Source organism: Xenia sp. Carnegie-2017, unplaced genomic scaffold (assembly GCF_021976095.1).
Source record: "Xenia sp. Carnegie-2017 unplaced genomic scaffold, XeniaSp_v1 HiC_scaffold_6, whole genome shotgun sequence".
Lineage (NCBI taxonomy): Eukaryota > Metazoa > Cnidaria > Anthozoa > Malacalcyonacea > Xeniidae > Xenia > Xenia sp. Carnegie-2017.
Window position 1 is genome coordinate 17,258,386 of NW_025813526.1, and position 25,141 is coordinate 17,283,526.

The window sequence follows — 25,141 nt, forward strand, 5'->3', positions numbered from 1 at the left end:
GAAGATTAACATAAGTTTTGTTTTTCATGATTACGTGGTTTAAGCTTTTATCAAATAAAAAACTTAGTCCCCCTTTCACAATTTAAAAATCAGTTAATTTATACAATTTGATCAAAGAAGTAAAGAAGAAATGCGAATCTTGAACCGATGCCGAAACCCGGATTTGAACCAGGGACCTTCAGATCTTCAGTCTGACGCTCTCCCTACTGAGCTATTTCGGCTGATTATATCGCAAGTTGACTACAAAATCAATTTAAGAATCTATTGTTTAATAATATTTTCCACTTTACCATATTTTATAAGGAAAAGTTTTATGTCGGTAGATACAGCTTAAATTTTTCTAAATATTGATCACGTTTAAATTAAGTTGAAAGTAGTAATCCATTTTTAGCTTGAATATCAAAATAAAATAATTTACTTTAAAACAGTAAAAAAGTAACTGAAACAAATATTAAAAGAAAAATGGAATATTAATCAACAACCATTTCGACAAAGATGGGATTCGAACCCACGTGTGCAGAGCACAATGGATTAGCAGTCCATCACCTTAACCACTCGGTCACTTCGTCTTATTGCAATCTTGTTTTTTCAATAAATGTCAAACAAAAGCAATAACTAATATTACTTAAAAAAAAGTGGAAGAAAACTGTTTGCTACTTAAAAATTAATATTTCCATTTTTTCCATATTTTTAATACTATTGTATTGCAACTATAATATTCAATACATTTTTTTAAGTAAAATTTTATTCGTTCCCATGTAATTAACAAATTAAAGTTTAGAAGTTACCAACATGACATCTACAATGAAATATCTTTAAATTAAATTTTGTCAAAAAAGTCCAGATTCTAGCTTAGATATTAGTGTTACCAACAATGCTTCGCGCTTTCTATGTTTTTAACATTTAGACTATTATTTTCACAACCTTTTTCTTTCTATTTTATTTTATTGTAATAAATAAATTATTAAAATAATGTAACTCAATATACATACACATATTTGAGAAAAAAATAAACAATAATCAAACGCAAATTTAAAATATTTCTCATTGTGGAGTATGATGATAATAGGGGGCTTTAACAAAACTAAATACCAGTAATAGAAACAAAAAATACTGCAAGTTACTTTATCTCGCTGCAAGCAGGATTTGAACCTACGTGGGGAATCCCCATTGGATTTCAAGTCCAACGCCTTAACCACTCGGCCATCGCAGCTCATTGTGAAAGAGATTGCTTTTCTTCATGTTAAACCATATTACTCTGTGGTTTTTTACTTCATTTATTAAAAGTAATTTTCCTAACATTTTTCAATTATCTAATCTTGTGTTTGGAAAATAAATACTCAAAATAAATAAAATAAGTGTTCATGGATTATAATTACGTACTAAATATTTGTAATATATGAAATACATGAATAATTAAGCATGTCTTTAGATGGATAACGCAGACATTATACTGCATGTCTAAAACATGAATTGAAATAAATTTACTTTTACTCTTTTGTAGAATTTGTAAATCAGTCCATCTTATTATTTTTGCTTATAAATATTAAGAAAATTTCAATGATGAAAATGAGGAGGAAGATTAACATAAGTTTTGTTTTTCATGATTACGTGGTTTAAGCTTTTATCAAATAAAAAACTTAGTCCCCCTTTCACAATTTAAAAATCAGTTAATTTATACAATTTGATCAAAGAAGTAAAGAAGAAATGCGAATCTTGAACCGATGCCGAAACACGGATTTGAACCAGGGACCTTCAGATCTTCAGTCTGACGCTCTCCCTACTGAGCTATTTCAGCTGATTATATCGCAAGTTGACTACAAAATCAATTTAAGAATCTATTGTTTAATAATATTTTCCACTTTACCATATTTTATAAGGAAAAGTTTTATGTCGGTACATACAGCTTAAATTTTTCTAAATATTGATCACGTTTAAATTAAGTTGAAAGTAGTAATCCATCTTTAGCTTGAATATCAAAATAAAATAATTTACTTTAAAACAGTAAAAAAGTAACTGAAACAAATATTAAAAGAAAAATGGAATATTAATCAACAACCATTTCGACAAAGATGGGATTCGAACCCACGTGTGCAGAGCACAATGGATTAGCAGTCCATCACCTTAACCACTCGGTCACTTCGTCTTATTGCAATCTTGTTTTTTCAATAAATGTCAAACAAAAGCAATAACCAATATTACTTAAAAAAGTGGAAAAAAACTGTTTGCTACTTAAGAATTAATATTTCCATTTTTTCCATATTTTTAATACTATTGTATTGTAACTATAATATTCAACAAATATTTTAAGTAAAATTTTATTCGTTCCCATGTAATTAACAAATTAAAGTTTAGAAGTTACCAACATGACATCTACAATGAAATATCTATAAATTAAATTTTGTCAAAAAGTCCAGATTCTAGCTTAGATATTAGTGTTACCAACAATGCTTCGCGCTTTCTATGTTTTTAACATTTAGACTATTATTTTCACAACCTTTTTCTTTCTATTTTATTTTATTGTAATAAATAAATTATTAAAATAATGTAACTCAATATACATACACATATTTGAGGAAAAAAATAAACAATAATCAAACGCAAATTTAAAATATTTCTCATTGTGGAGTATGATGATAATAGGGGGCTTTAACAAAACTAAATACCAGTAATAGAAACAAAAAAATACTGCAAGTTACTTTATCTCGCTGCAAGCAGGATTTGAACCTACGTGGGGAATCCCCATTGGATTTCAAGTCCAACGCCTTAACCACTCGGCCATCGCAGCTCATTGTGAAAGAGATTGCTTTTCTTCATGTTAAACCATATTACTCTGTGGTTTTTTTACTTCATTTATTAAAAGTAATTTTCCTAACATTTTTCAATTATCTAATCTTGTGTTTGGAAAATAAATACTCAAAATAAATAAAATAAGTGTTCATGGATTATAATTACGTACTAAATATTTGTAATATATGAAATACATGAATAATTAAGCATGTCTTTAGATGGATAACGCAGACATTATACTGCATGTCTAAAACATGAATTGAAATAAATTTACTTTTACTCTTTTGTAGAATTTGTAAATCAGTCCATCTTATTATTTTTGCTTATAAATATTAAGAAAATTTCAATGATGAAAATGAGGAGGAAGATTAACATAAGTTTTGTTTTTCATGATTACGTGGTTTAAGCTTTTATCAAATAAAAAACTTAGTCCCCCTTTCACAATTTAAAAATCAGTTAATTTATACAATTTGATCAAAGAAGTAAAGAAGAAATGCGAATCTTGAACCGATGCCGAAACCCGGATTTGAACCAGGGACCTTCAGATCTTCAGTCTGACCCTCTCCCTACTGAGCTATTTCGGCTGATTTTATCGCAAGTTGACTACAAAATCAATTTAAGAATGTATTGTTTAATAATATTTTCCACTTTACCATATTTTATAAGGAAAAGTCTTATGTCGGTACATACAGCTTAAATTTTTCTAAATATTGATGACGTTTAAATTAAGTTGAAAGTAGTAATCCATCTTTAGCTTGAATATCAAAATAAAATAATTTACTTTAAAACAGTAAAAAAGTAACTGAAACAAATATTAAAAGAAAAATGGAATATTAATCAACAACCATTTCGACAAAGATGGGATTCGAACCCACGTGTGCAGAGCACAATGGATTAGCAGTCCATCACCTTAACCACTCGGTCACTTCGTCTTATTGCAATCTTGCTTTTTCAATAAATGTCAAACAAAAGCAATAACCAATATTACTTAAAAAAGTGGAAGAAAACTGTTTGCTACTTAAGAATTAATATTTCCATTTTTTCCATATTTTTAATACTATTGTATTGCAACTATAATATTCAATACATTTTTTTAACTAAAATTTTGTTCGTTCCCATGTAATTAACAAATTAAAGTTTAGAAGTTACCAACATGACATCTACAATGACATATCTTTAAATTAAATTTTGTCAAAAAGTCCAGATTCTAGCTTAGATATTAGTGTTACCAACAATGCTTCGCGCTTTCTATGTTTTTAACATTTAGACTATTATTTTCACAACCTTTTTCTTTCTATTTTGTTTTATTGTAATAAATAAATTATTAAAATAATGTAACTCAATATACATACACATATTTGAGGAAAAAAATAAACAATAATCAAACGCAAATTTAAAATATTTCTCATTGTGGAGTATGATGATAATAGGGGGCTTTAACAAAACTAAATACCAGTAATAGAAACAAAAAATACTGCAAGTTACTTTATCTCGCTGCAAGCAGGATTTGAACCTACGTGGGGAATCCCCATTGGATTTCAAGTCCAACGCCTTAACCACTCGGCCATCGCAGCTCATTGTGAAAGAGATTGCTTTTCTTCATGTTAAACCATATTACTCTGTGGTTTTTTACTTCATTTATTAAAAGTAATTTTCCTAACATTTTTCAATTATCTAATCTTGTGTTTGGAAAATAAATACTCAAAATAAATAAAATAAGTGTTCATGGATTATAATTACGTACTAAATATTTGTAATATATGAAATACATGAATAATTAAGCATGTCTTTAGATGGATAACGCAGACATTATACTGCATGTCTAAAACATGAATTGAAATAAATTTACTTTTACTCTTTTGTAGAATTTGTAAATCAGTCCATCTTATTATTTTGCTTATAAATATTAAGAAAATTTCAATGATGAAAATGAGGAGGAAGATTAACATAAGTTTTGTTTTTCATGATTACGTGGTTTAAGCTTTTTTCAAATAAAAAACTTAGTCCCCCTTTCACAATTTAAAAATCAGTTAATTTATACAATTTGATCAAAGAAGTAAAGAAGAAATGCGAATCTTGAACCGATGCCGAAACCCGGATTTGAACCAGGGACCTTCAGATCTTCAGTCTGACGCTCTCCCTACTGAGCTATTTCGGCTGATTATATCGCAAGTTGACTACAAAATCAATTTAAGAATCTATTGTTTAATAATATTTTCCACTTTACCATATTTTATAAGGAAAAGTTTTATGTCGGTAGATACAGCTTAAATTTTTCTAAATATTGATCACGTTTAAATTAAGTTGAAAGTAGTAATCAATTTTTAGCTTGAATATCAAAATAAAATAATTTACTTTAAAACAGTACAAAAGTAACTGAAACAAATATTAAAAGAAAAATGGAATATTAATCAACAACCATTTCGACAAAGATGGGATTCGAACCCACGTGTGCAGAGCACAATGGATTAGCAGTCCATCACCTTAACCACTCGGTCACTTCGTCTTATTGCAATCTTGCTTTTTCAATAAATGTCAAACAAAAGCAATAACCAATATTACTTAAAAAAGTGGAAGAAAACTGTTTGCTACTTAAGAATTAATATTTCCATTTTTTCCATATTTTTAATACTATTGTATTGCAACTATAATATTCAATACATTTTTTTAACTAAAATTTTGTTCGTTCCCATGTAATTAACAAATTAAAGTTTAGAAGTTACCAACATGACATCTACAATGACATATCTTTAAATTAAATTTTGTCAAAAAGTCCAGCTTCTAGCTTAGATATTAGTGTTACCAACAATGCTTCGCGCTTTCTATGTTTTTAACATTTAGACTATTATTTTCACAACCTTTTTCTTTCTATTTTGTTTTATTGTAATAAATAAATTATTAAAATAATGTAACTCAATATACATACACATATTTGAGGAAAAAAATAAACAATAATCAAACGCAAATTTAAAATATTTCTCATTGTGGAGTATGATGATAATAGGGGGCTTTAACAAAACTAAATACCAGTAATAGAAACAAAAAATACTGCAAGTTACTTTATCTCGCTGCAAGCAGGATTTGAACCTACGTGGGGAATCCCCATTGGATTTCAAGTCCAACGCCTTAACCACTCGGCCATCGCAGCTCATTGTGAAAGAGATTGCTTTTCTTCATGTTAAACCATATTACTCTGTGGTTTTTTACTTCATTTATTAAAAGTAATTTTCCTAACATTTTTCAATTATCTAATCTTGTGTTTGGAAAATAAATACTCAAAATAAATAAAATAAGTGTTCATGGATTATAATTACGTACTAAATATTTGTAATATATGAAATACATGAATAATTAAGCATGTCTTTAGATGGATAACGCAGACATTATACTGCATGTCTAAAACATGAATTGAAATAAATTTACTTTTACTCTTTTGTAGAATTTGTAAATCAGTCCATCTTATTATTTTGCTTATAAATATTAAGAAAATTTCAATGATGAAAATGAGGAGGAAGATTAACATAAGTTTTGTTTTTCATGATTACGTGGTTTAAGCTTTTTTCAAATAAAAAACTTAGTCCCCCTTTCACAATTTAAAAATCAGTTAATTTATACAATTTGATCAAAGAAGTAAAGAAGAAATGCGAATCTTGAACCGATGCCGAAACCCGGATTTGAACCAGGGACCTTCAGATCTTCAGTCTGACCCTCTCCCTACTGAGCTATTTCGGCTGATTATATCGCAAGTTGACTACAAAGTCAATTTAAGAATCTATTGTTTAATAATATTTTCCACTTTACTATATTTTATAAGGAAAAGTTTTATGTCGGTAGATACAGCTTAAATTTTTCTAAATATTGATCACGTTTAAATTAAGTTGAAAGTAGTAATCAATTTTTAGCTTGAATATCAAAATAAAATAATTTACTTTAAAACAGTACAAAAGTAACTGAAACAAATGTTAAAAGAAAAATGGAATATTAATCAACAACCATTTCGACAAAGATGGGATTCGAACCCACGTGTGCAGAGCACAATGGATTAGCAGTCCATCACTTTAACCACTCGGTCACTTCGTCTTAATTCAATCTTGTTTTTTCAATAAATGTCAAACAAAAGCAATAACCAATATTACTTAAAAAAGTGGAATAAAACTGTTTGCTACTTAAGAATTAATATTTCCATTTTTTCCATAATTTTAATACTATTGTATTGTAACTATAATATTCAACAAATATTTTAAGTAAAATTTTATTCGTTCCCATGTAATTAACAAATTAAAGTTTAGAAGTTACCAACATGACATCTACAATGAAATATCTTTAAATTAAATTTTGTCAAAAAGTCCAGATTCTAGCTTAGATATTAGTGTTACCAACAATGCTTCGCGCTTTCTATGTTTTTAACATTTAGACTATTATTTTCACAACCTTTTTCTTTCTATTTTGTTTTATTGTAATAAATAAATTATTAAAATAATGTAACTCAATATACATACACATATTTGAGGAAAAAAATAAACAATAATCAAACACAAATTTAAAATATTTCTCATTGTGGACTATGATGATAATAGGGGGCTTTAACAAAACTAAATACCAGTAATAGAAACAAAAAATACTGCAAGTTACTTTATCTCGCTGCAAGCAGGATTTGAACCTACGTGGGGAATCCCCATTGGATTTCAAGTCCAACGCCTTAACCACTCGGCCATCGCAGCTCATTGTGAAAGAGATTGCTTTTCTTCATGTTAAACCATATTACTCTGTGGTTTTTTACTTCATTTATTAAAAGTAATTTTCCTAACATTTTTGAATTATCTAATCTTGTGTTTGGAAAATAAATACTCAAAATAAATAAAATAAGTGTTCATGGATTATAATTACGTACTAAATATTTGTAATATATGAAATACATGAATAATTAAGCATGTCTTTAGATGGATAACGCAGACATTATACTGCATGTCTAAAACATGAATTGAAATAAATTTACTTTTACTCTTTTGTAGAATTTGTAAATCAGTCCATCTTATTATTTTGCTTATAAATATTAAGAAAATTTCAATGATGAAAATGAGGAGGAAGATTAACATAAGTTTTGTTTTTCATGATTACGTGGTTTAAGCTTTTATCAAATAAAAAACTTAGTCCCCCTTTCACAATTTAAAAATCAGTTAATTTATACAATTTGATCAAAGAAGTAAAGAAGAAATGCGAATCTTGAACCGATGCCGAAACCCGGATTTGAACCAGGGACCTTCAGATCTTCAGTCTGACCCTCTCCCTACTGAGCTATTTCGGCTGATTATATCGCAAGTTGACTACAAAGTCAATTTAAGAATCTATTGTTTAATAATATTTTCCACTTTACTATATTTTATAAGGAAAAGTTTTATGTCGGTAGATACAGCTTAAATTTTTCTAAATATTGATCACGTTTAAATTAAGTTGAAAGTAGTAATCAATTTTTAGCTTGAATATCAAAATAAAATAATTTACTTTAAAACAGTACAAAAGTAACTGAAACAAATATTAAAAGAAAAATGGAATATTAATCAACAACCATTTCGACAAAGATGGGATTCGAACCCACGTGTGCAGAGCACAATGGATTAGCAGTCCATCACTTTAACCACTCGGTCACTTCGTCTTAATTCAATCTTGTTTTTTCAATAAATGTCAAACAAAAGCAATAACCAATATTACTTAAAAAAGTGGAATAAGACTGTTTGCTACTTAAGAATTAATATTTCCATTTTTTCCATAATTTTAATACTATTGTATTGTAACTATAATATTCAACAAATATTTTAAGTAAAATCTTATTCGTTCCCATGTAATTAACAAATTAAAGTTTAGAAGTTACCAACATGACATCTACAATGAAATATCTATAAATTAAATTTTGTCAAAAAGTCCAGATTCTAGCTTAGATATTAGTGTTACCAACAATGCTTCGCGCTTTCTATGTTTTTAACATTTAGACTATTATTTTCACAACCTTTTTCTTTCTATTTTATTTTATTGTAATAAATAAATTATTAAAATAATGTAACTCAATATACATACACATATTTGAGGAAAAAAATAAACAATAATCAAACACAAATTTAAAATATTTCTCATTGTGGACTATGATGATAATAGGGGGCTTTAACAAAACTAAATACCAGTAATAGAAACAAAAAATACTGCAAGTTACTTTATCTCGCTGCAAGCAGGATTTGAACCTACGTGGGGAATCCCCATTGGATTTCAAGTCCAACGCCTTAACCACTCGGCCATCGCAGCTCATTGTGAAAGAGATTGCTTTTCTTCATGTTAAACCATATTACTCTGTGGTTTTTTACTTCATTTATTAAAAGTAATTTTCCTAACATTTTTCAATTATCTAATCTTGTGTTTGGAAAATAAATACTCAAAATAAATAAAATAAGTGTTCATGGATTATAATTACGTACTAAATATTTGTAATATATGAAATACATGAATAATTAAGCATGTCTTTAGATGGATAACGCAGACATTATACTGCATGTCTAAAACATGAATTGAAATAAATTTACTTTTACTCTTTTGTAGAATTTGTAAATCAGTCCATCTTATTATTTTGCTTATAAATATTAAGAAAATTTCAATGATGAAAATGAGGAGGAAGATTAACATAAGTTTTGTTTTTCATGATTACGTGGTTTAAGCTTTTTTCAAATAAAAAACTTAGTCCCCCTTTCACAATTTAAAAATCAGTTAATTTATACAATTTGATCAAAGAAGTAAAGAAGAAATGCGAATCTTGAACCGATGCCAAAACCCGGATTTGAACCAGGGACCTTCAGATCTTCAGTCTGACCCTCTCCATACTGAGCTATTTCGGCTGATTATATCGCAAGTTGACTACAAAGTCAATTTAAGAATCTATTGTTTAATAATATTTTCCACTTTACCATATTTTATAAGGAAAAGTTTTATGTCGGTAGATACAGCTTAAATTTTTCTAAATATTGATCACGTTTAAATTAAGTTGAAAGTAGTAATCAATTTTTAGCTTGAATATCAAAATAAAATAATTTACTTTAAAACAGTACAAAAGTAACTGAAACAAATATTAAAAGAAAAATGGAATATTAATCAACAACCATTTCGACAAAGATGGGATTCGAACCCACGTGTGCAGAGCACAATGGATTAGCAGTCCATCACCTTAACCACTCGGTCACTTCGTCTTAATTCAATCTTGTTTTTTCAATAAATGTCAAACAAAAGCAATAACCAATATTACTTAAAAAAGTGGAAGAAAACTGTTTGCTACTTAAGAATTAATATTTCCATTTTTTCCATATTTTTAATACTATTGTATTGCAACTATAATATTCAATACATTTTTTTAAGTAAAATATTGTTCGTTCCCATGTAATTAACAAATTAAAGTTTGGAAGTTACCAACATGACATCTACAATGAAATATCTTTAAATTAAATTTTGTCAAAAAGTCCAGATTCTAGCTTAGATATTAGTGTTACCAACAATGCTTCGCGCTTTCTATGTTTTTAACATTTAGACTATTATTTTCACAACCTTTTTCTTTCTATTTTATTTTATTGTAATAAATAAATTATTAAAATAATGTAACTCAATATACATACACATATTTGAGGAAAAAAATAAACAATAATCAAACGCAAATTTAAAATATTTCTCATTGTGGAGTATGATGATAATAGGGGGCTTTAACAAAACTAAATACCAGTAATAGAAACAAAAAATACTGCAAGTTACTTTATCTCGCTGCAAGCAGGATTTGAACCTACGTGGGGAATCCCCATTGGATTTCAAGTCCAACGCCTTAACCACTCGGCCATCGCAGCTCATTGTGAAAGAGATTGCTTTTCTTCATGTTAAACCATATTACTCTGTGGTTTTTTACTTCATTTATTAAAAGTAATTTTCCTAACATTTTTCAATTATCTAATCTTGTGTTTGGAAAATAAATACTCAAAATAAATAAAATAAGTGTTCATGGATTATAATTACGTACTAAATATTTGTAATATATGAAATACATGAATAATTAAGCATGTCTTTAGATGGATAACGCAGACATTATACTGCATGTCTAAAACATGAATTGAAATAAATTTACTTTTACTCTTTTGTAGAATTTGTAAATCAGTCCATCTTATTATTTTTGCTTATAAATATTAAGAAAATTTCAATGATGAAAATGAGGAGGAAGATTAACATAAGTTTTGTTTTTCATGATTACGTGGTTTAAGCTTTTATCAAATAAAAAACTTAGTCCCCCTTTCACAATTTAAAAATCAGTTAATTTATACAATTTGATCAAAGAAGTAAAGAAGAAATGCGAATCTTGAACCGATGCCGAAACCCGGATTTGAACCAGGGACCTTCAGATCTTCAGTCTGACGCTCTCCCTACTGAGCTATTTCGGCTGATTATATCGCAAGTTGACTACAAAATCAATTTAAGAATCTATTGTTTAATAATATTTTCCACTTTACCATATTTTATAAGGAAAAGTTTTATGTCGGTAGATACAGCTTAAATTTTTCTAAATATTGATCACGTTTAAATTAAGTTGAAAGTAGTAATCCATTTTTAGCTTGAATATCAAAATAAAATAATTTACTTTAAAACAGTACAAAAGTAACTGAAACAAATATTAAAAGAAAAATGGAATATTAATCAACAACCATTTCGACAAAGATGGGATTCGAACCCACGTGTGCAGAGCACAATGGATTAGCAGTCCATCACCTTAACCACTCGGTCACTTCGTCTTAATTCAATCTTGTTTTTTCAATAAATGTCAAACAAAAGCAATAACCAATATTACTTAAAAAAGGGGAAGAAAACTGTTTGCTACTTAAGAATTAATATTTCCATTTTTTCCATATTTTTAATACTATTGTATTGCAACTATAATATTCAATACATTTTTTTAAGTAAAATATTGTTCGTTCCCATGTAATTAACAAATTAAAGTTTGGAAGTTACCAACATGACATCTACAATGAAATATCTTTAAATTAAATTTTGTCAAAAAGTCCAGATTCTAGCTTAGATATTAGTGTTACCAACAATGCTTCGCGCTTTCTATGTTTTTAACATTTAGACTATTATTTTCACAACCTTTTTCTTTCTATTTTGTTTTATTGTAATAAATAAATTATTAAAATAATGTAACTCAATATACATACACATATTTGAGGAAAAAAATAAACAATAATCAAACACAAATTTAAAATATTTCTCATTGTGGACTATGATGATAATAGGGGGCTTTAACAAAACTAAATACCAGTAATAGAAACAAAAAATACTGCAAGTTACTTTATCTCGCTGCAAGCAGGATTTGAACCTACGTGGGGAATCCCCATTGGATTTCAAGTCCAACGCCTTAACCACTCGGCCATCGCAGCTCATTGTGAAAGAGATTGCTTTTCTTCATGTTAAACCATATTACTCTGTGGTTTTTTACTTCATTTATTAAAAGTAATTTTCCTAACATTTTTCAATTATCTAATCTTGTGTTTGGAAAATAAATACTCAAAATAAATAAAATAAGTGTTCATGGATTATAATTACGTACTAAATATTTGTAATATATGAAATACATGAATAATTAAGCATGTCTTTAGATGGATAACGCAGACATTATACTGCATGTCTAAAACATGAATTGAAATAAATTTACTTTTACTCTTTTGTAGAATTTGTAAATCAGTCCATCTTATTATTTTTGCTTATAAATATTAAGAAAATTTCAATGATGAAAATGAGGAGGAAGATTAACATAAGTTTTGTTTTTCATGATTACGTGGTTTAAGCTTTTATCAAATAAAAAACTTAGTCCCCCCTTTCACAATTTAAAAATCAGTTAATTTATACAATTTGATCAAAGAAGTAAAGAAGAAATGCGAATCTTGAACCGATGCCGAAACCCGGATTTGAACCAGGGACCTTCAGATCTTCAGTCTGACGCTCTCCCTACTGAGCTATTTCGGCTGATTATATCGCAAGTTGACTACAAAATCAATTTAAGAATCTATTGTTTAATAATATTTTCCACTTTACCATATTTTATAAGGAAAAGTTTTATGTCGGTAGATACAGCTTAAATTTTTCTAAATATTGATCACGTTTAAATTAAGTTGAAAGTAGTAATCCATTTTTAGCTTGAATATCAAAATAAAATAATTTACTTTAAAACAGTAAAAAAGTAACTGAAACAAATATTAAAAGAAAAATGGAATATTAATCAACAACCATTTCGACAAAGATGGGATTCGAACCCACGTGTGCAGAGCACAATGGATTAGCAGTCCATCACCTTAACCACTCGGTCACTTCGTCTTAATTCAATCTTGTTTTTTCAATAAATGTCAAACAAAAGCAATAACCAATATTACTTAAAAAAGTGGAAGAAAACTGTTTGCTACTTAAGAATTAATATTTCCATTTTTCCATATTTTTAATACTATTGTATTGCAACTATAATATTCAATACATTTTTAAGTAAAATTTTATTCGTTCCCATGTAATTAACAAATTAAAGTTTAGAAGTTACCAACATGACATCTACAATGAAATATCTTTAAATTAAATTTTGTCAAAAAGTCCAGATTCTAGCTTAGATATTAGTGTTACCAACAATGCTTCGCGCTTTCTATGTTTTTAACATTTAGACTATTATTTTCACAACCTTTTTCTTTCTATTTTGTTTTATTGTAATAAATAAATTATTAAAATAATGTAACTCAATATACATACACATATTTGAGGAAAAAAATAAACAATAATCAAACGCAAATTTAAAATATTTCTCATTGTGGAGTATGATGATAATAGGGGGCTTTAACAAAACTAAATACCAGTAATAGAAACAAAAAATACTGCAAGTTACTTTATCTCGCTGCAAGCAGGATTTGAACCTACGTGGGGAATCCCCATTGGATTTCAAGTCCAACGCCTTAACCACTCGGCCATCGCAGCTCATTGTGAAAGAGATTGCTTTTCTTCATGTTAAACCATATTACTCTGTGGTTTTTTACTTCATTTATTAAAAGTAATTTTCCTAACATTTTTCAATTATCTAATCTTGTGTTTGGAAAATAAATACTCAAAATAAATAAAATAAGTGTTCATGGATTATAATTACGTACTAAATATTTGTAATATATGAAATACATGAATAATTAAGCATGTCTTTAGATGGATAACGCAGACATTATACTGCATGTCTAAAACATGAATTGAAATAAATTTACTTTTACTCTTTTGTAGAATTTGTAAATCAGTCCATCTTATTATTTTTGCTTATAAATATTAAGAAAATTTCAATGATGAAAATGAGGAGGAAGATTAACATAAGTTTTGTTTTTCATGATTACGTGGTTTAAGCTTTTATCAAATAAAAAACTTAGTCCCCCTTTCACAATTTAAAAATCAGTTAATTTATACAATTTGATCAAAGAAGTAAAGAAGAAATGCGAATCTTGAACCGATGCCGAAACCCGGATTTGAACCAGGGACCTTCAGATCTTCAGTCTGACGCTCTCCCTACTGAGCTATTTCGGCTGATTATATCGCAAGTTGACTACAAAATCAATTTAAGAATCTATTGTTTAATAATATTTTCCACTTTACCATATTTTATAAGGAAAAGTTTTATGTCGGTAGATACAGCTTAAATTTTTCTAAATATTGATCACGTTTAAATTAAGTTGAAAGTAGTAATCCATTTTTAGCTTGAATATCAAAATAAAATAATTTACTTTAAAACAGTAAAAAAGTAACTGAAACAAATATTAAAAGAAAATGGAATATTAATCAACAACCATTTCGACAAAGATGGAATTCGAACCCACGTGTTCAGAGCACAATGGATTAGCAGTCCATCACCTTAACCACTCGGTCACTTCGTCTTAATTCAATCTTGTTTTTTCAATAAATGTCAAACAAAAGCAATAACCAATATTACTTAAAAAAGTGGAAGAAAACTGTTTGCTACTTAAGAATTAATATTTCCATTTTTCCATATTTTAATACTATTGTATTGCAAATATAATATTCAATAAATTTTTTTAAGTAAAATTTTATTCGTTCCCATGTAATTAACAAATTAAAGTTTAGAAGTTACCAACATGACATCTACAATGAAATATCTTTAAATTAAATTTTGTCAAAAAGTCCAGATTCTAGCTTAGATATTAGTGTTACCAACAATGCTTCGCGCTTTCTATGTTTTTAACATTTAGACTATTATTTTCACAACCTTTTTCTTTCTATTTTGTTTTATTGTAATAAATAAATTATTAAAATAATGTAACTCAATATACATACACATATTTGAGGAAAAAAATAAACAATAATCAAACGCAAATTTAAAATATTTCTCATTGTGGAGTATGATGATAATAGGGGGCTTTAACAAAACTAAATACCAGTAATAGAAACAAAAAATACTGCAAGTTACTTTATCTCGCTGCAAGCAGGATTTGAACCTACGTGGGGAATCCCCATTGGATTTCAAGTCCAACGCCTTAACCACTCGGCCATCGCAGCTCATTGTGAAAGAGATTGCTTTTCTTCATGTTAAACCATATTACTCTGTGGTTTTTTACTTCATTTATTAAAAGTAATTTTCCTAACATTTTCAATTATCTAATCTTGTGTTTGGAAAATAAATACTCAAAATAAATAAAATAAGTGTTCATGGATTATAATTACGTACTAAATATTTGTAATATATGAAATACATGAATAATTAAGCATGTCTTTAGATGGATAACGCAGACATTATACTGCATGTCTAAAACATGAATTGAAATAAATTTACTTTTACTCTTTTGTAGAATTTGTAAATCAGTCCATCTTATTATTTTTGCTTATAAATATTAAGAAAATTTCAATGATGAAAATGAGGAGGAAGATTAACATAAGTTTTGTTTTTCATGATTACGTGGTTTAAGCTTTTATCAAATAAAAAACTTAGTCCCCCTTTCACAATTTAAAAATCAGTTAATTTATACAATTTGATCAAAGAAGTAAAGAAGAAATGCGAATCTTGAACCGATGCCGAAACCCGGATTTGAACCAGGGACCTTCAGATCTTCAGTCTGACGCTCTCCCTACTGAGCTATTTAGCCTGATTATATCGCAAGTTGACTACAAAATCAATTTAAGAATCTATTGTTTAATAATATTTTCCACTTTACCATATTTTATAAGGAAAAGTTTTATGTCGGTAGATACAGCTTAAATTTTTCTAAATATTGATCACGTTTAAATTAAGTTGAAAGTAGTAATCCATTTTTAGCTTGAATATCAAAATAAAATAATTTACTTTAAAACAGTAAAAAAGTAACTGAAACAAATATTAAAAGAAAAATGGAATATTAATCAACAACCATTTCGACAAAGATGGGATTCGAACCCACGTGTGCAGAGCACAATGGATTAGCAGCCCATCACCTTAACCACTCGGTCACTTCGTCTTAATTCAATCTTGTTTTTTCAATAAATGTCAAACAAAAGCAATAACCAATATTACTTAAAAAAGGGGAAGAAAACTGTTTGCTACTTAAGAATTAATATTTCCATTTTTCCATATTTTTAATACTATTGTATTGCAACTATAATATTCAATACATTTTTTAAGTAAAATTTTATTCGTTCCCATGTAATTAACAAATTAAAGTTTAGAAGTTACCAACATGACATCTACAATGAAATATCTTTAAATTAAATTTTGTCAAAAGTCCAGATTCTAGCTTAGATATTAGTGTTACCAACAATGCTTCGCGCTTTCTATGTTTTTAACATTTAGACTATTATTTTCACAACCTTTTCTTTCTATTTTGTTTTATTGTAATAAATAAATTATTAAAATAATGTAACTCAATATACATACACATATTTGAGGAAAAAATAAACAATAATCAAACGCAAATTTAAAATATTTCTCATTGTGGAGTATGATGATAATAGGGGGCTTTAACAAAACTAAATACCAGTAATAGAAACAAAAAATACTGCAAGTTACTTTATCTCGCTGCAAGCAGGATTTGAACCTACGTGGGGAATCCCCATTGATTTCAAGTCCAACGCCTTAACCACTCGGCCATCGCAGCTCATTGTGAAAGAGATTGCTTTTCTTCATGTTAAACCATATTACTCTGTGGTTTTTACTTCATTTATTAAAAGTAATTTTCCTAACATTTTCAATTATCTAATCTTGTGTTTGGAAAATAAATACTCAAAATAAATAAAATAAGTGTTCATGGATTATAATTACGTACTAAATATTTGTAATATATGAAATACATGAATAATTAAGCATGTCTTTAGATGGATAACGCAGACATTATACTGCATGTCTAAAACATGAATTGAAATAAATTTACTTTTACTCTTTTGTAGAATTTGTAAATCAGTCCATCTTATTATTTTTGCTTATAAATATTAAGAAAATTTCAATGATGAAAATGAGGAGGAAGATTAACATAAGTTTTGTTTTTCATGATTACGTGGTTTAAGCTTTTATCAAATAAAAAAACTTAGTCCCCCTTTCACAATTTAAAAATCAGTTAATTTATACAATTTGATCAAAGAAGTAAAGAAGAAATGCGAATCTTGAACCGATGCCGAAACCCGGATTTAAACCAGGGACCTTCAGATCTTCAGTCTGACGCTCTCCCTACTGAGCTATTTAGCCTGATTATATCGCAAGTTGACTACAAAATCAATTTAAGAATCTATTGTTTAATAATATTTTCCACTTTACCATATTTTATAAGGAAAAGTTTTATGTCGGTAGATACAGCTTAAATTTTTCTAAATATTGATCACGTTTAAATTAAGTTGAAAGTAGTAATCCATTTTTAGCTTGAATATCAAAATAAAATAATTTACTTTAAAACAGTAAAAAAGTAACTGAAACAAATATTAAAAGAAAAATGGAATATTAATCAACAACCATTTCGACAAAGATGGGATTCGAACCCACGTGTGCAGAGCACAATGGATTAGCAGCCCATCACCTTAACCACTCGGTCACTTCGTCTTAATTCAATCTTGTTTTTTCAATAAATGTCAAACAAAAGCAATAACCAATATTACTTAAAAAAGTGGAAGAAAACTGTTTGCTACTTAAGAATTAATATTTCCATTTTTCCATATTTTTAATACTATTGTATTGCAACTATAATATTCAATACATTTTTTTAAGTAAAATTTTGTTCGTTCCCATGTAATTAACAAATTAAAGTTTGGAAGTTACCAACATGACATCTACAATGAAATATCTTTAAATTAAATTTTGTCAAAAAGTCCAGATTCTAGCTTAGATATTAGTGTTACCAACAATGCTTCGCGCTTTCTATGTTTTTAACATTTAGACTATTATTTTCACAACCTTTTTCTTTCTATTTTGTTTTATTGTAATAAATAAATTATTAAAATAATGTAACTCAATATACATACACATATTTGAGGAAAAAAATAAACAATAATCAAACGCAAATTTAAAATATTTCTCATTGTGGAGTATGATGATAATAGGGGGCTTTAACAAAACTAAATACCAGTAATAGAAACAAAAAATACTGCAAGTTACTTTATCTCGCTGCAAGCAGGATTTGAACCTACGTGGGGAATCCCCATTGATTTCAAGTCCAACGCCTTAACCACTCGGCCATCGCAGCTCATTGTGAAAGAGATTGCTTTTCTTCATGTTAAACCATATTACTCTGTGGTTTTACTTCATTTATTAAAAGTAATTTTCCTAACATTTTTCAATTATCTAATCTTGTGTTTGGAAAATAAATACTCAAAATAAATAAAATAAGTGTTCATGGATTATAATTACGTACTAAATATTTGTAATATATGAAATACATGAATAATTAAGCATGTCTTTAGATGGATAACGCAGACATTATACTGCATGTCTAAAACATGAATTGAAATAAATTTACTTTTACTCTTTTGTAGAATTTGTAAATCAGTCCATCTTATTATTTTTGCTTATAAATATTAAGAAAATTTCAATGATGAAAATGAGGAGGAAGATTAACATAAGTTTTGTTTTTCATGATTACGTGGTTTAAGCTTTTATCAAATAAAAAACTTAGTCCCCCTTTCACAATTTAAAAATCAGTTAATTTATACAATTTGATCAAAGAAGTAAAGAAGAAATGCGAATCTTGAACCGATGCCGAAACCCGGATTTGAACCAGGGACCTTCAGATCTTCAGTCTGACGCTCTCCCTACTGAGCTATTTAGGCTGATTATATCGCAAGTTGACTACAAAATCAATTTAAGAATCTATTGTTTAATAATATTTTCCACTTTACCATATTTTATAAGGAAAAGTTTTATGTCGGTAGATACAGCTTAAATTTTTCTAAATATTGATCACGTTTAAATTAAGTTGAAAGTAGTAATCCATTTTTAGCTTGAATATCAAAATAAAATAATTTACTTTAAAACAGTAAAAAAGTAACTGAAACAAATATTAAAAGAAAAATGGAATATTAATCAACAACCATTTCGACAAAGATGGGATTCGAACCCACGTGTGCAGAGCACAATGGATTAGCAGCCCATCACCTTAACCACTCGGTCACTTCGTCTTAATTCAATCTTGTTTTTTCAATAAATGTCAAACAAAAGCAATAACCAATATTACTTAAAAAAGTGGAAGAAAACTGTTTGCTACTTAAGAATTAATATTTCCATTTTTCCATATTTTTAATACTATTGTATTGCAACTATAATATTCAATACATTTTTTAAGTAAAATTTTATTCGTTCCCATGTAATTAACAAATTAAAGTTTAGAAGTTACCAACATGACATCTACAATGAAATATCTTTAAATTAAATTTTGTCAAAAGTCCAGATTCTAGCTTAGATATTAGTGTTACCAACAATGCTTCGCGCTTTCTATGTTTTAACATTTAGACTATTATTTTCACAACCTTTTTCTTTCTATTTTATTTTATTGTAATAAATAAATTATTAAAATAATGTAACTCAATATACATACACATATTTGAGGAAAAAATAAACAATAATCAAACGCAAATTTAAAATATTTCTCATTGTGGAGTATGATGATAATAGGGGGCTTTAACAAAACTAAATACCAGTAATAGAAACAAAAAATACTGCAAGTTACTTTATCTCGCTGCAAGCAGGATTTGAACCTACGTGGGGAATCCCCATTGATTTCAAGTCCAACGCCTTAACCACTCGGCCATCGCAGCTCATTGTGAAAGAGATTGCTTTTCTTCATGTTAAACCATATTACTCTGTGGTTTTTACTTCATTTATTAAAAGTAATTTTCCTAACATTTTCAATTATCTAATCTTGTGTTTGGAAAATAAATACTCAAAATAAATAAAATAAGTGTTCATGGATTATAATTACGTACTAAATATTTGTAATATATGAAATACATGAATAATTAAGCATGTCTTTAGATGGATAACGCAGACATTATACTGCATGTCTAAAACATGAATTGAAATAAATTTACTTTTACTCTTTTGTAGAATTTGTAAATCAGTCCATCTTATTATTTTTGCTTATAAATATTAAGAAAATTTCAATGATGAAAATGAGGAGGAAGATTAACATAAGTTTTGTTTTTCATGATTACGTGGTTTAAGCTTTTATCAAATAAAAAACTTAGTCCCCCTTTCACAATTTAAAAATCAGTTAATTTATACAATTTGATCAAAGAAGTAAAGAAGAAATGCGAATCTTGAACCGATGCCGAAACCCGGATTTGAACCAGGGACCTTCAGATCTTCAGTCTGACGCTCTCCCTACTGAGCTATTTCGGCTGATTATATCGCAAGTTGACTACAAAATCAATTTAAGAATCTATTGTTTAATAATATTTTCCACTTTACCATATTTTATAAGGAAAAGTTTTATGTCGGTAGATACAGCTTAAATTTTTCTAAATATTGATCACGTTTAAATTAAGTTGAAAGTAGTAATCCATTTTTAGCTTGAATATCAAAATAAAATAATTTACTTTAAAACAGTAAAAAGTAACTGAAACAAATATTAAAAGAAAATGGAATATTAATCAACAACCATTTCGACAAAGATGGGATTCGAACCCACGTGTGAGCACAATGGATTAGCAGTCCATCACCTTAACCACTCGGTCACTTCGTCTTATTGCAATCTTGTTTTTTCAATAAATGTCAAACAAAAGCAATAACCAATATTACTTAAAAAAGTGGAAGAAAACTGTTTGCTACTTAAGAATTAATATTTCCATTTTTTCCATATTTTTAATACTATTGTATTGCAAATATAATATTCAATAAATTTTTTTAAGTAAAATTTTATTCGTTCCCATGTAATTAACAAATTAAAGTTTAGAAGTTACCAACATGACATCTACAATGAAATATCTTTAAATTAAATTTTGTCAAAAAGTCCAGATTCTAGCTTAGATATTAGTGTTACCAACAATGCTTCGCGCTTTCTATGTTTTTAACATTTAGACTATTATTTTCACAACCTTTTTCTTTCTATTTTATTTTATTGTAATAAATAAATTATTAAAATAAGGTAACTCAATATACATACACATATTTGAGGAAAAAAATAAACAATAATCAAACACAAATTTAAAATATTTCTCATTGTGGACTATGATGATAATAGGGGGCTTTAACAAAACTAAATACCAGTAATAGAAACAAAAAATACTGCAAGTTACTTTATCTCGCTGCAAGCAGGATTTGAACCTACGTGGGAATCCCCATTGATTTCAAGTCCAACGCCTTAACCACTCGGCCATCGCAGCTCATTGTGAAAGAGATTGCTTTTCTTCATGTTAAACCATATTACTCTGTGGTTTTTACTTCATTTATTAAAAGTAATTTTCCTAACATTTTTGAATTATCTAATCTTGTGTTTGGAAAATAAATACTCAAAATAAATAAAATAAGTGTTCATGGATTATAATTACGTACTAAATATTTGTAATGTATGAAATACATGAATAATTAAGCATGTCTTTAGATGGATAACGCAGACATTATTATGCATGTCTAAAACATGAATTGAAATAAATTTACTTTTACTCTTTTGTAGAATTTGTAAATCAGTCCATCTTATTATTTTTGCTTATAAATATTAAGAAAATTTCAATGATGAAAATGAGGAGGAAGATTAACATAAGTTTTGTTTTTCATGATTACGTGGTTTAAGCTTTTATCAAATAAAAAACTTAGTCCCCCTTTTCACTCTTTAAAAATCAGTTAATTTATACAATTCGATCAAAGAAGTAAAGAGGAAATGCGAATCTTGAACCGATGCCGAAACCCGGATTTGAACCAGGGACCTTCAGATCTTCAGTCTGACGCTCTCCCCACTGAGCTATTTCGGCTGATTATATGTAAAGTTCACTACAAAATCAATTTAAGAATCTAATGATTAAAAATATTTTCCACTTTACCATATTTTATAAGGAAAAGTTTTATGTCGGTACATACAGCTTAAATTTTTTTAAATATTGATGACGTTTAAATTAAGTTCAAAGTAGTGATCCATCTTTAGCTTGAATATCAAAATAAAATAATTTACTTTAAAACAATAAAAAAGTACCTTAAACTAATATTAAAAGGAAAATGGAATATTAATCAGCAATCATTTCGACAAAGATGGGATTCAAACCCACGTGTGCCGAGCACAATGGATTAGCAGTCCGTCACCTTAACCACTCGGTCACTTCGTTTTATTGCATTCTTTTCTTTAATGTTTTTAATGTTTAAACAAAAGCAAGAATCAATATTACTTAAGAAAAAGTGGAAAAAAGATCTGTTGCTAATTAAGAATTAATATTTCCATTTTTTTTTATATTTTTTATACTATTATATTGTAGCTATAATATTCAAAACATTTTTTTAAGTAAAATTGTATTTGTTCCCATGTAATTAAAAAATTAAAGTTTAGAAGTTACCAACATGACAACTACAATGAAATATATTTAAATTAAAATTTTGTCAAAAAGTCCATATCCTACCTTTGAAATTAGTGTTACCAACAATGTTTTGCGCTTTCTATGTTTTTAACATTTAGACTATTCTTTTCACAACCTTTTTCTTTATATTTTATTTTATTGTAATAAATCAATTATTAAAGTAATGTAACTAATTATACATACACATATTTGAGAAAAAATACACAATAATCAAACACAAATGTAAAACATTTCACATTGTGAAGTATAATGATAATAGGAGCCTTTAACAAAACTAAATATCAGTAATAGAAACAAAAAATGTTGCAAGTTATTTTACCTCGCTGCAAGCAGGATTTGAACCCACATGGGGAATCCCCATTGGATTTCAAGTCCAACGCCTTAACCACTCGGCCATCACAGCTCATTGTGAAAGAGATTGCTTTTCTTCATGTTAAACCGTATTATTCTGGGTTTGTTTACCTGACTTGTTAAAACGAATTTTCCCTAAAATTTTAAAATTCACTACTCTTGTGTTTGGAAAATCAATACACAAAAAATTAAAATAATTATTTATGGATTATGGTTAAGTACTAAATATTTTTAAAATATGGGATGAATGATTAAAAAGTGCAAAAGAGACCTGTTGCTAATAAAAAGAAAAATTTGCAAATTTTTTTCATATTTTTGATACTATTATATTGTAACTTTAATTATTCATACATTTTTTCAAATAAAATTTAATTTTTTCCCCTGTAATTAAGAAATTAAAGATTACAAGTTATCAACATGTCCCCTACAATGGAATATCTTTAAATTAAAATTTTGTTAAAAAGTCTACAATTCCAGCTTTGAAATTAGTGTTAACAATAATGTTAAACTGTATTTTTAACAACCATTTTACTTTAAATTTCAATTTTATTTTGTTAAGTCAATTATTAAAATAAATAATATAACATAATATACATACTTAAATTTTAAGAAAAAAATACAGCACAATTGTAAATGAATTCTCATTATGGAGTATAATGATAATAGGAGCCCTTAACCATAACTAGATAACTGTAAAATGAAGAAAAGCTTTTGCAATATATTGTTAACTCTTTGCAAATACTTCATAATTATTATACTTTGTTCTGACAGTTTTAAATATAGGTGAAGAAATAAAATTTCCGAAGGACTCTTGTAAAAATTTTATACACTTCACATGGCACTTAAAATTTTATCTTTATTCTTTCATGTCAATCTATCACATCATCATCATCATCACTTGTCCCGCTTTTGTTTGAAATTACATGGAAAGTACATGGCAAATATTTTTTATAAAACAGGTCCACAGCTCCTTATTTTTCTGCTAAATTTGAAGTGCCCCTTCCAACAAAAATATTTTTAGCAATATGAAGTTTGTAGATGATTATAAGCCTCTCTTAGAAAAAATTTTTGAATTTGGTCAAATCATCAAGCTTTTATGGCTTCTTGAAGCTATGAATTTTTGTCCCATGGCCGTTGTTTTCCGTATTACAAAAGAAACTGGCACTAGAAGATATTTTATCGTCACCCAAGCTAGTCGGCATTTGGGGATAATTAGCTTGTACTATATATACACGTTCGTTTACGCTGTTTTTTTTATAAAATTCGAGGGACTTATGTCTTGCTAAGAAAGCAATGAATCGAAATCGGAATGGAGTGTTCAGTTTGATAATTCTGACAAAAACGTTATAGGGGGATACGTGATAGAAAACTCGGAAGACAATAAAACTTGCGCGATGATGATTCCGATTTTGACTCGAAATCATGGAAGGTCGGAAAGAATCAAATCCAATCTCATTTTTTTTAAGCCTTGGAAAATTAGCGTTCTTTTGATTTGGCAATTAATCTAGTAAATTGACGCTCCAAATCCTCTGGTCTTAAGTGAGCCCAATAAAGTGTTGAAGCAATGGAAGGCTCAAAAATGCACTTTGCTTTAAAACTTGGATATCCTATCTTCGCTTAGCCTCTGGGTCAAACTTTTGTGTTTTTTGTGATAATATCAACACCAATCACATTTACAATGCGCAAAAACACATGACAACGCATTTCACTTCATCTGATCGCACTCACAATACACCAAACCCAAGATAACCCATTTCACTCCATCCAATGACATTAATCCTCCCGCTAATCCAATAAGATGCTCTAAGCGTCTACAAGCTAAAAGCAACTGTAAATAGATAACTTCCTCAATCTGATGAAGGCTGGAAGCAACGAGTCAAATGCCCAATAAAAACCATTTAAAATCCAGAGAATCTTTTATTTATCTACATTTATGACTGGATTACCAATTTTCAAACTT

At 27.9% G+C, this 25,141-nt stretch overlaps 43 non-coding genes across 43 annotated transcripts; all 43 read right to left on the reverse strand.

Annotated features, from left to right (window-relative positions):
- Positions 1-148: 148 nt before the first annotated feature.
- Trnaf-gaa lies at positions 149-221 on the reverse strand. The gene has a single exon. It is a non-coding gene; the product is annotated as a tRNA-Phe (tRNA).
- A 266-nt stretch (positions 222-487) lies between these two features.
- On the reverse strand, positions 488-569 carry Trnas-gcu. Its single transcript has one exon. It is a non-coding gene; the product is annotated as a tRNA-Ser (tRNA).
- Positions 570-1,131: 562 nt separating this feature from the next.
- On the reverse strand, positions 1,132-1,213 carry Trnas-uga. Its single transcript has one exon. It is a non-coding gene; the product is annotated as a tRNA-Ser (tRNA).
- Positions 1,214-1,725: 512 nt separating this feature from the next.
- Trnaf-gaa lies at positions 1,726-1,798 on the reverse strand. Its single transcript has one exon. It is a non-coding gene; the product is annotated as a tRNA-Phe (tRNA).
- A 266-nt stretch (positions 1,799-2,064) lies between these two features.
- Trnas-gcu lies at positions 2,065-2,146 on the reverse strand. The gene has a single exon. It is a non-coding gene; the product is annotated as a tRNA-Ser (tRNA).
- Positions 2,147-2,706: 560 nt separating this feature from the next.
- Positions 2,707-2,788, reverse strand: Trnas-uga. The gene has a single exon. It is a non-coding gene; the product is annotated as a tRNA-Ser (tRNA).
- Positions 2,789-3,301: 513 nt separating this feature from the next.
- On the reverse strand, positions 3,302-3,374 carry Trnaf-gaa. Its single transcript has one exon. It is a non-coding gene; the product is annotated as a tRNA-Phe (tRNA).
- A 266-nt stretch (positions 3,375-3,640) lies between these two features.
- On the reverse strand, positions 3,641-3,722 carry Trnas-gcu. Its single transcript has one exon. It is a non-coding gene; the product is annotated as a tRNA-Ser (tRNA).
- Positions 3,723-4,282: 560 nt separating this feature from the next.
- Positions 4,283-4,364, reverse strand: Trnas-uga. The gene has a single exon. It is a non-coding gene; the product is annotated as a tRNA-Ser (tRNA).
- A 511-nt stretch (positions 4,365-4,875) lies between these two features.
- Trnaf-gaa lies at positions 4,876-4,948 on the reverse strand. The gene has a single exon. It is a non-coding gene; the product is annotated as a tRNA-Phe (tRNA).
- Positions 4,949-5,214: 266 nt separating this feature from the next.
- Trnas-gcu lies at positions 5,215-5,296 on the reverse strand. Its single transcript has one exon. It is a non-coding gene; the product is annotated as a tRNA-Ser (tRNA).
- A 560-nt stretch (positions 5,297-5,856) lies between these two features.
- Trnas-uga lies at positions 5,857-5,938 on the reverse strand. The gene has a single exon. It is a non-coding gene; the product is annotated as a tRNA-Ser (tRNA).
- A 511-nt stretch (positions 5,939-6,449) lies between these two features.
- Positions 6,450-6,522, reverse strand: Trnaf-gaa. Its single transcript has one exon. It is a non-coding gene; the product is annotated as a tRNA-Phe (tRNA).
- Positions 6,523-6,788: 266 nt separating this feature from the next.
- On the reverse strand, positions 6,789-6,870 carry Trnas-gcu. Its single transcript has one exon. It is a non-coding gene; the product is annotated as a tRNA-Ser (tRNA).
- A 559-nt stretch (positions 6,871-7,429) lies between these two features.
- Positions 7,430-7,511, reverse strand: Trnas-uga. Its single transcript has one exon. It is a non-coding gene; the product is annotated as a tRNA-Ser (tRNA).
- Positions 7,512-8,022: 511 nt separating this feature from the next.
- Positions 8,023-8,095, reverse strand: Trnaf-gaa. Its single transcript has one exon. It is a non-coding gene; the product is annotated as a tRNA-Phe (tRNA).
- Positions 8,096-8,361: 266 nt separating this feature from the next.
- Positions 8,362-8,443, reverse strand: Trnas-gcu. The gene has a single exon. It is a non-coding gene; the product is annotated as a tRNA-Ser (tRNA).
- A 559-nt stretch (positions 8,444-9,002) lies between these two features.
- On the reverse strand, positions 9,003-9,084 carry Trnas-uga. Its single transcript has one exon. It is a non-coding gene; the product is annotated as a tRNA-Ser (tRNA).
- A 511-nt stretch (positions 9,085-9,595) lies between these two features.
- On the reverse strand, positions 9,596-9,668 carry Trnaf-gaa. Its single transcript has one exon. It is a non-coding gene; the product is annotated as a tRNA-Phe (tRNA).
- Positions 9,669-9,934: 266 nt separating this feature from the next.
- Trnas-gcu lies at positions 9,935-10,016 on the reverse strand. The gene has a single exon. It is a non-coding gene; the product is annotated as a tRNA-Ser (tRNA).
- A 560-nt stretch (positions 10,017-10,576) lies between these two features.
- Trnas-uga lies at positions 10,577-10,658 on the reverse strand. The gene has a single exon. It is a non-coding gene; the product is annotated as a tRNA-Ser (tRNA).
- A 512-nt stretch (positions 10,659-11,170) lies between these two features.
- Positions 11,171-11,243, reverse strand: Trnaf-gaa. Its single transcript has one exon. It is a non-coding gene; the product is annotated as a tRNA-Phe (tRNA).
- A 266-nt stretch (positions 11,244-11,509) lies between these two features.
- Positions 11,510-11,591, reverse strand: Trnas-gcu. The gene has a single exon. It is a non-coding gene; the product is annotated as a tRNA-Ser (tRNA).
- Positions 11,592-12,151: 560 nt separating this feature from the next.
- Positions 12,152-12,233, reverse strand: Trnas-uga. Its single transcript has one exon. It is a non-coding gene; the product is annotated as a tRNA-Ser (tRNA).
- A 513-nt stretch (positions 12,234-12,746) lies between these two features.
- Trnaf-gaa lies at positions 12,747-12,819 on the reverse strand. The gene has a single exon. It is a non-coding gene; the product is annotated as a tRNA-Phe (tRNA).
- Positions 12,820-13,085: 266 nt separating this feature from the next.
- Trnas-gcu lies at positions 13,086-13,167 on the reverse strand. Its single transcript has one exon. It is a non-coding gene; the product is annotated as a tRNA-Ser (tRNA).
- Positions 13,168-13,724: 557 nt separating this feature from the next.
- On the reverse strand, positions 13,725-13,806 carry Trnas-uga. Its single transcript has one exon. It is a non-coding gene; the product is annotated as a tRNA-Ser (tRNA).
- Positions 13,807-14,318: 512 nt separating this feature from the next.
- Positions 14,319-14,391, reverse strand: Trnaf-gaa. Its single transcript has one exon. It is a non-coding gene; the product is annotated as a tRNA-Phe (tRNA).
- A 265-nt stretch (positions 14,392-14,656) lies between these two features.
- On the reverse strand, positions 14,657-14,738 carry Trnas-gcu. Its single transcript has one exon. It is a non-coding gene; the product is annotated as a tRNA-Ser (tRNA).
- A 558-nt stretch (positions 14,739-15,296) lies between these two features.
- Trnas-uga lies at positions 15,297-15,378 on the reverse strand. Its single transcript has one exon. It is a non-coding gene; the product is annotated as a tRNA-Ser (tRNA).
- A 511-nt stretch (positions 15,379-15,889) lies between these two features.
- Positions 15,890-15,962, reverse strand: Trnaf-gaa. Its single transcript has one exon. It is a non-coding gene; the product is annotated as a tRNA-Phe (tRNA).
- Positions 15,963-16,228: 266 nt separating this feature from the next.
- Trnas-gcu lies at positions 16,229-16,310 on the reverse strand. The gene has a single exon. It is a non-coding gene; the product is annotated as a tRNA-Ser (tRNA).
- A 555-nt stretch (positions 16,311-16,865) lies between these two features.
- On the reverse strand, positions 16,866-16,946 carry Trnas-uga. The gene has a single exon. It is a non-coding gene; the product is annotated as a tRNA-Ser (tRNA).
- An 850-nt stretch (positions 16,947-17,796) lies between these two features.
- On the reverse strand, positions 17,797-17,878 carry Trnas-gcu. Its single transcript has one exon. It is a non-coding gene; the product is annotated as a tRNA-Ser (tRNA).
- A 559-nt stretch (positions 17,879-18,437) lies between these two features.
- On the reverse strand, positions 18,438-18,518 carry Trnas-uga. Its single transcript has one exon. It is a non-coding gene; the product is annotated as a tRNA-Ser (tRNA).
- A 510-nt stretch (positions 18,519-19,028) lies between these two features.
- Positions 19,029-19,101, reverse strand: Trnaf-gaa. Its single transcript has one exon. It is a non-coding gene; the product is annotated as a tRNA-Phe (tRNA).
- A 266-nt stretch (positions 19,102-19,367) lies between these two features.
- Positions 19,368-19,449, reverse strand: Trnas-gcu. Its single transcript has one exon. It is a non-coding gene; the product is annotated as a tRNA-Ser (tRNA).
- Positions 19,450-20,004: 555 nt separating this feature from the next.
- Trnas-uga lies at positions 20,005-20,085 on the reverse strand. Its single transcript has one exon. It is a non-coding gene; the product is annotated as a tRNA-Ser (tRNA).
- Positions 20,086-20,595: 510 nt separating this feature from the next.
- Positions 20,596-20,668, reverse strand: Trnaf-gaa. The gene has a single exon. It is a non-coding gene; the product is annotated as a tRNA-Phe (tRNA).
- A 264-nt stretch (positions 20,669-20,932) lies between these two features.
- Trnas-gcu lies at positions 20,933-21,011 on the reverse strand. Its single transcript has one exon. It is a non-coding gene; the product is annotated as a tRNA-Ser (tRNA).
- Positions 21,012-21,571: 560 nt separating this feature from the next.
- Trnas-uga lies at positions 21,572-21,651 on the reverse strand. The gene has a single exon. It is a non-coding gene; the product is annotated as a tRNA-Ser (tRNA).
- Positions 21,652-22,163: 512 nt separating this feature from the next.
- Trnaf-gaa lies at positions 22,164-22,236 on the reverse strand. The gene has a single exon. It is a non-coding gene; the product is annotated as a tRNA-Phe (tRNA).
- Positions 22,237-23,151: 915 nt separating this feature from the next.
- Trnas-uga lies at positions 23,152-23,233 on the reverse strand. The gene has a single exon. It is a non-coding gene; the product is annotated as a tRNA-Ser (tRNA).
- Between the last annotated feature and the right edge of the window lie 1,908 nt (positions 23,234-25,141).